Source organism: Oryx dammah, unplaced genomic scaffold (assembly GCF_014754425.2).
Source record: "Oryx dammah isolate SB20612 unplaced genomic scaffold, SCBI_Odam_1.1 HiC_scaffold_13, whole genome shotgun sequence".
NCBI lineage: Eukaryota > Metazoa > Chordata > Mammalia > Artiodactyla > Bovidae > Oryx > Oryx dammah.
Genome location: NW_024070197.1, coordinates 10546686 through 10554517, shown reverse-complemented (window position 1 = coordinate 10554517; position 7832 = coordinate 10546686).

The following is a 7832-nucleotide window of genomic DNA, read 5'->3' as shown; positions in this document are numbered from 1 at the left end:
CTCCTCTGTCTGTTGGATTTCCCAGGCAAGAATACTGGAGTGGGTTGCCATTTCCTTCTCCAGGGGATCTTCCCAGCCCAGGGAGGGAACTGGCATCTCCTGCACTGGCAGGCAGAATCTTTACCACTCAGCCACCAGGGAAGCCCCCAAGATTGCATAAGGTTCTCCAATGATGTGGTTGCTGCTGGACTGTGGAGCACACTTTGAGTAGCAACAAAGGAGCTTGATATAAAAGTGGTCCAGCCATTCACATCACTGGGAAATCAGAGGCTTCAAGTGCAGCTGAATCCAGGAGCTCAAATAATGCCAGCTTTCTCCCCTGTGCTTCTGCCTTTTGTGTATGGGTTCTTTCGAAAGAAGGCTATCTCCTTTGGCTGAGAAAGATAGTGACTTGGAGCCCTAATCTCATATCCTCAGATTTTGATCCCTTTCCATCAGCATCCCTGTATCAGGTCTCAAAGAAGAAACTGATTGGATGTACCACGTGTATCAGTATCAGTTACCTATGGTTACGTTAATGCTGTGTAACAACCATGACCATTCAGGTATGACCTAAATCAAATCCCTTATGATTATACAGTGGAAGTGAGAAATAGATTTAAGGGTCTAGATCTGATAGATAGAGTGCCTGATGAACTATGGAATGAGGTTCATGACATTGTACACGAGACAGGGATCAAGACCATCCCCATGGAAAAGAAATGCAAAACAGTAAAATGGCCATATGGGGAGGCCTTACAAATAGCTGTGAAAAGAAGAGAAGCGAAAAGCAAAGGAGAAAAGGAAAGATATAAGCATCTGAATGCAGAGTTCCAAAGAATAGCAAGAAGAGATAAAGCCTTCTTCAGTGATCAATGCAAAGAAATAGAGGAAAACAACAGAATGGGAAAGACTAGAGATCTCTTCAAGAAAATTAGAGATACCAAGGGAACATTTCATGCATTGATGGGCTCGATAAAGGACAGAAATGGTATGGACCTAACAGAAGCAGAAGATATTAAGAAGAGGTGGCAAGAATACACAGAAGAACTGTACAAAAATATCTTCACGACCTGGATAATCACGATGGTGTCATCACTCATCTAGAGCCAGACATCCTGGAATGTGAAGTCAAGTGGGCCTTAGAAAGCATCACTATGAACAAAGCTAGTGGAGGTGATGGCATTCCAGTTGAGCTATTTCAAATCCTGAAAGATGATGCTGTGAAAGTGCTTCACTCAATATGCCAGCAAATTTGGAAAACTCAGCAGTGGCCACAGGACTGGAAAAGGTCAGCTTTCATTCCAATCCCAAAGAAAGGCAATGCCAAAGAATGCTCAAACTACCGCACAATTGCACTCATCTCACATGCTAGTAATGCTCAAAATTCTCCAAGCCAGGCTTCAGCAATACGTGAACCGTGAACTTCCTGATGTTCAAGCTGGTTTTAGAAAAGGCAGAAGAACCAGAGATCAAATTGCCAACATCCGCTGGATCATGGAAAAAGTAAGAGAGTTCCAGAAAAACATCTATTTCTGCTTTATTGACCATGCCAAAGCCTTTGTGTGGATCACAATAAACTGTGGAAAATTCTGAGAGAGATGGGAATACCAGACCACCTGACCTGCCTCTTGAGAAATCTTTATGCAGGTCAGGAAGCAACAGTTAGAACTGGACATGGAACAACAGACTGGTTCCAAATAGAAAAAGGAGTACATCAAGGCTATATATTGTCACCCTGCTTATTTAACTTATATGCAGAGTACATCATGAGAGACGCTGGGCTGGAAGAAGCACAAGCTGGAATCAAGATTGCTGGGAGAAATCTCAATAACCTCAGATATGCAGATGACACTACCCTTATGGCAGAAAGTGAAGAGGAACTCAAAAGCTTCTTGATGAAAGTGAAAGAGGAGAGTGAAAAAGTTGGCTTAAAGCTCAACATTCAGAAAACGAAGATCATGGCATCCAGTCCCATCACTTCATGGGAAATAGATGGGGAAACAGTGGAAACAGTGTCAGACTTTATTTTGGGGGGCTTCAAAATCACTGCAGATGGTGACTGCAGCCATGAAATTAAAAGATGCTTACTCCTTGGAAGAAAAGTTATGACCAACCTAGATAGCATATTCAAAAGCAGAGACATTACTTTGCCAACTAAGTTCCGTCTAGTCAAGGCTATGGTTTTTCCTGTGGTCATGTATGGATGTGAGAGTTGGACTGGGAAGAAGGCTGAGCGCCGAAGAACTGATGCTTTTGAACTGTGGTGCTGGAGAAGACTCTTGAGAGTCCCTTGGACTGCAAGGAGATCCAACCAGGCCATTCTGAAGGAGATCAGCCCTGGGATTTCTTTGGAAGGAATGATGCTGAAGCTGAACCTCCAGTACTTTGCCACCTCATGCGAAGAGTTGACTCATTGGAAAAGACCCTGATGCTGGGAGGGATTGGGGGCAGGAGGAGAAGGGGACGACCGAGGATGAGATGGCTGGATGGCATCACGGACTCGATGGACGTGAGTCTGAGTGAACTCCGGGAGTTGGTGATGGACAGGGAGGCCTGGCGTGCTGCGATTCATGGAGTCGCAGAGAGTCGGACACGACTGAGCGACTGAACTGACTGAACAGCCATGACACTCGAAAGCTATTCAACGATCAGCACTGATGGTTTTGTCTCTCATTGTCTCTTGTTCATGTGTTGCTCAGACTTGAGCAAGCCTCAGGAAATTGATTACCCAGAGATCCTGTTAAGACATAGACATCACCCTGAGTTTCTGATTGAGTAGGTCTGAGGTAGGGCCTGAGAATTTACATGTCTAATGATGCTGATGCACCTGGTTTAAAGACCATGCTCGGAGAATCACTGCTGTGATCAGTCAGCCTGGACATATGCCTATTCCTGTAATAGGATGACGGGGCAGACAGAATGTACAGGATCACAAAGAGTGTGGAGTTTGGGGCATTTTTATATTTATTATTTATTTGGCTGTACTGGGTCTTCATGCAGCATGTGGGATCTAGTTCCCTGACCAGGGATTGAACCCAGGCCCCTTGCATTGGGAGCATGGAGTCTTAGCCACTGGACCACCAGGGAAGTTCCAAAGAGGGAGGGTGTGTTCAAGAAAGGAGGCAGGAGGAATTCTGAGCAGGCAAACCCCAGCGCACTCCAGTGCACATCAATGTCCCAAACCTCCCCACTTAACTTTCTTATACTTAGATTCTTGGACATGGGTTAGGGAGAATCCTAGGAGGGCAAGAGCTCAGCTGTACTGTAAACTGAAAAAGGGCTAGTAGAAGAGGGTCAGGGTATGAGAAAGGGAGAGATGTGGATAGTGACATCAGGACCTTAAACATACAGGAGGAACAGGAGAAGAGGAGTCTTTATTCTGGGAGCAGTGGGAAGCCATTCAGTTCTTCATGTTGGGGGGATGCTCCCTGGCAGTCCAGTTATTAAGAATCTGCTTTGCAATGCAGGGACGTGGGTTCCATCCCTGTTTGGGGGAACTAAGATCCCACATGCTAAGGAGAAGCTAAGCCCAGACTCCACAACTACTAAAGCCCAGATAGCACAACTAAAGAGTTAGTGCCCTGCAGTGAAAGATCCCACGTGACCCAAGGAAGATCCCTTGTGCAGCAACTAAGACCTGATGCAGCAAAATAAATTAATTTTTTTAAAAGAGATGGGGTAAAATCTTACTAAAAATTTTTTTTTTCACACAAGGGCATGGCTTGATGGGGCTCCCCTGGTGGTTCAGACAGTAAAGAATCTGCCTGCAATGCAGAAGATCCAGGTTCGACCCCTGGGTTGGGAAGATCCCCTTGGAGAAGGGAATGGCAATCCACTCCAGTATTCTTGCCTGGAGAATTCCATGGACAGAGGAGCCTGGCGGGCTACAGTCCATGGGGTCGCAAAGAATCGGACACAACTGAGTGAATGATACACACACCCATGCTCGATTGGATGTACAGAAATAAAATTACCCCTGGCAGCTTTCTTGTGACAAATGGATCGGATGTGAATGCAGAGGAAGAAGAGGTTTATGGCCAGCAAAACGGGACAGAGCAGAAGTTTCTTCAGAGAACTGGATCTTGAAGGATGCATTTGACAGGGTAAGAATGGGGAAGTGCATTTTCTGCAGAGGGAACATCGAGTGTAACAGTTTGCCCTTGGGGAAGGCAGGAGAAAACTCTAAAGTTCAGTGATCCTTGCACCTCTACACGCTCTACAGGCCCAGCACAATCCCTTCAGGCCTCTGCTCAAATGTCACCTTCTTCTAAAAGCCATCCCTAAATTGTCCATTTAAAGAGCCATCCCACCCCCTTTCTCTGCTCTATTTTTCACAAGCACTATCACTGCCTGAAAGTGCGCCACACATCTCTACCAGGTCAGCACTGGTCTTGGTTCACATCCCAGCTGCACTCCTTGCCATGTGCCCTTCTGTTGCTTAATCTCTGTTTCTGTAGCTTAATCTCTGTTTGTTACTGATTGGGGACAACGGTACCTCTCTCACAGGGCTTTGTGAAATAGATGAATTAGGGTGTGTACGGATGTTCTCACATAATCTGCATTCCGTCTTCTCCCAAAGCCTCTCAATTGCCTGTTAACACACCGTTTGCTCTAGCGATTTGCTCTGACAACGTGTTCCTCCTTGTTATTAATAGTCCATCTTTCCCCGTCAAAGCATAAGCTCCATTTTGTCTCCCACTCTATCGCCAGTGCTTAGAACAGTGTCCAGCGCAAACTGAGCACCGAACAAGAAAGATGAAAGAATAAAAATGGCAGCCTGGCTCGCAGGGCTAGTGCTTCCTCCCGCCTCATTGTTGCTATGGTGACCTTGAGCCTGCCAGAAGATTCGCAGCTTCAGTAACTGTTTTTAGCCGGCTCACCCATTGACCACCGGTGTCTCCGCTGTAACAGCCAGAAAACTACAACTCCCGGCAAGCTGAGCGCCTCCAGCCACCTACCGCTAAGCGTGGGCTCCTGCGCAGTAGAATATGCAGCCTGGAGTTTTACTAGAGCGGTGCCGGGAGCAGGGCGCTGGGTCGGATGGGAGCAGAAGAATTGTGGGGCCCCCTAGTTTCATCTGGCTCTCTCGTGTCTAAAGGGTCTGGGTCTCAGAACATCTCACCGTGAGGTGGGTGGAGAGACTGCTCCGGTTTCCATAGTGATGAGCCTGGCTAGGTGCGCGGAGGGTTGCTGCGGGGGACTGCGGGAAGAGAGAGAGAGATCAGAGACGGGCGTTGCCATGGCAACCCTGGGGCAGACGAGGATGGGGGTGAGATGAAAGGATTTAAGGGTTGTCATGGGAGAAAATAGAATAACAGCCCGAGGAACTAACTGAGATGCTCGGAGGAACGGAGAGTGTGATGCGGAATCGGGTGTGAAATTGGGGGCGTTATGAGATACTAAAGGGGGGTGGGAGTGTTTTAGCGAATTCATATGTAAAAAGAACAGGAACGAGCATAAGGTTGTTTGTGCGGTTGTTACAGGATTCTTATAGAGACGAGTGGAGGCTTGTAGGGAGCATTGGAATGTTTGGGGTTGTGGGGGGAGTTACAGGAAGAGTTTGATGTTGAGGTGTAATCAGAAGTTGTATGGGCTTCACTGGTGGCTCAAACGGTGAAGAATCTGCCTGCAGTGCAGGAGACCCGGGTTGGATCCCCTTCCCGAGTCGGGAAGATCCCCTGGGGAAGAGAATGGCTACCCACCCCAGTATTCTTGCCTGGAGAACTCCATGGACAGAGGAGCCCGGCAGGGGACAGTCCATGGGATCACAAGAGTTCGACATGACTGAGCGGCTCCCACTGTACAGCTGTGTTGTCCAGTATCGTAGCAGGTACCCGCCTGTGGCTAACTTACAGAGAAATGGATTAAAAATTCAGTTCTTCAGCCACACTCACTCCACTGCAAATACTGTTGTGGATACTGATGATGTGGAACATTTCCATTATCAAAGAAAGTTCTGTTGACTGGCGCTGATATACAGGGTGAATTGGGATGTTAAAGGCAACTGGGGTTTCCTGACTCCTAACTGTCCGGACATATCTCTTATCACTTGCCATCCTGCCTCACCTACAGCTGGCTCCATCCTTTTGCAAAAACAGAACCAGCTTAATTCATTGTTTGCCCCTTCCAGTCCCTTTACCTGGATTGCTCACCCAACTCTTTGCCTTTCAGGCCTCCCAGGAGAGGATGCCCTGGACAGCCCTATTTAAAGTAGCCATCACCCTCTTCCCACCACCAGCAACTATCCCATCTCCCTGTATTATTTCTTGCAGAAACTTTATCAGAATCTTAAAAAAGTATATTGTTCATTTATCTTTTAATTGCTCATCTTCCCCACTAGGGGGAGGGCTTGTGCTGTTTACCATGAAAAATTCCAGTGCCCAGAAGAGTGCCTGGCACAGAGGGGACACTCCATAAATTTTGTCGACTAAACGAATGGAGGCGATTCAGAATTTGAGAGCTGTGGTATTACAGGGGAGATGAGGAGTGTTAGAGTCATAGTAGAGTTGGGAGACATAGAAGAGGAACTGATACCAGGAATTCAACTGATGGGGAATTGGGACATAAGTGTTACATTAGAAAAAGAATGTGTGCTCCAATTAAAAAGTAAAAGTAAAAAACTTTTAAAGAAAATGTATGAATAAAGCAAACAAACAAAAAGACACACAAATGTGGGGGGTGGTAGAGGAGGACTTGGGGTGTTTCGTGGAACTCATTGCTATTTGCAGGATTATCAAATGCCCAGTGCCTCAGTCTCCTCATCTGTAAAATGGAAATAATAGTAGTATCCATCTGATAGGTTTGAAGACTAACTAAGGAATAATACATGCAATATGTTTGGAAGACTGCCTGTCATCATCAAAATTATTACTGAAGTTAAAGCAGGAGTTAGTATACACAGGGTCCTGCCCCCTTGCTCCACCCGCAAGCTTGGTCTCATGAACCTGGGAAGAACCCTAGGGTTCCAAAAATATGGTTTGAAACAGTCTGCTGAAGAAAGCCATTTGAGACTGTGGGCCTGTGTTCTTTGTAGTAAAGGGTGGCAGTAATTCTTCTCTGTGTAGATAGTACAGAACTCTCTTCACAGTTGGCCTTCTTCCCTCATCAAAATCTTATGCCTGTCCCCATGCCAGTATTTAATTAGCCCTCTACTACATTGTGCCAGGTGGTTTACCTACAAGATCACCCCAAACACTCAAGGAGGTGGCTATCGTGACGATTTTCCAGCTGGGGAAAGTAAATCAGAGAGGTTCCATGACTTTCCTAAGGACACACAGCAGAGAGGAGGGTAGTTCCCCGTTCAACTTCCACCCCTGCATTTTCAGTGGCTCTCATTTTAGCAAAGAATGTCTGAATGGAGTCATACACAGCAGGCCACCAATACGGCTGTCACGCATTTGTTGAGGCTCCTTCCATGTGAGCCTCAGTTTCTTCATGTGGAAAATGAGGCTAATAGTAACGCACCAAGGCTGTTTTGAAAAATGAGAATGCTGTGTTTATATTTAGCAGATGTTAAGCACATCAGAAGAAGATTTGGAGAAGGAAATGGCAACCCACTCCAGTGTTCTTGCCTGGAGAATCCCAGGGACTGGGGAGCCTGGTGAGCTGCCGTCTATGGGGTCGCACAGAGTCGGACACGACTGAAGCGACTTAGCAGCAGCAGCAAGCACATCAGTAATTGCTTATTACTATATATCTGCCCTCCCCGCTTCTTTCTGAGAGACTGAAGCAGTGGTTTGACGTTAAGTGGAGATATAGTTAAGTTACAGAGGGAGAGAAAACCCCCTTGTCAACCTCCTGATAAAAACCAGCCACTGTACCAGAAATGCACTACGCATGCGCATTCGGGT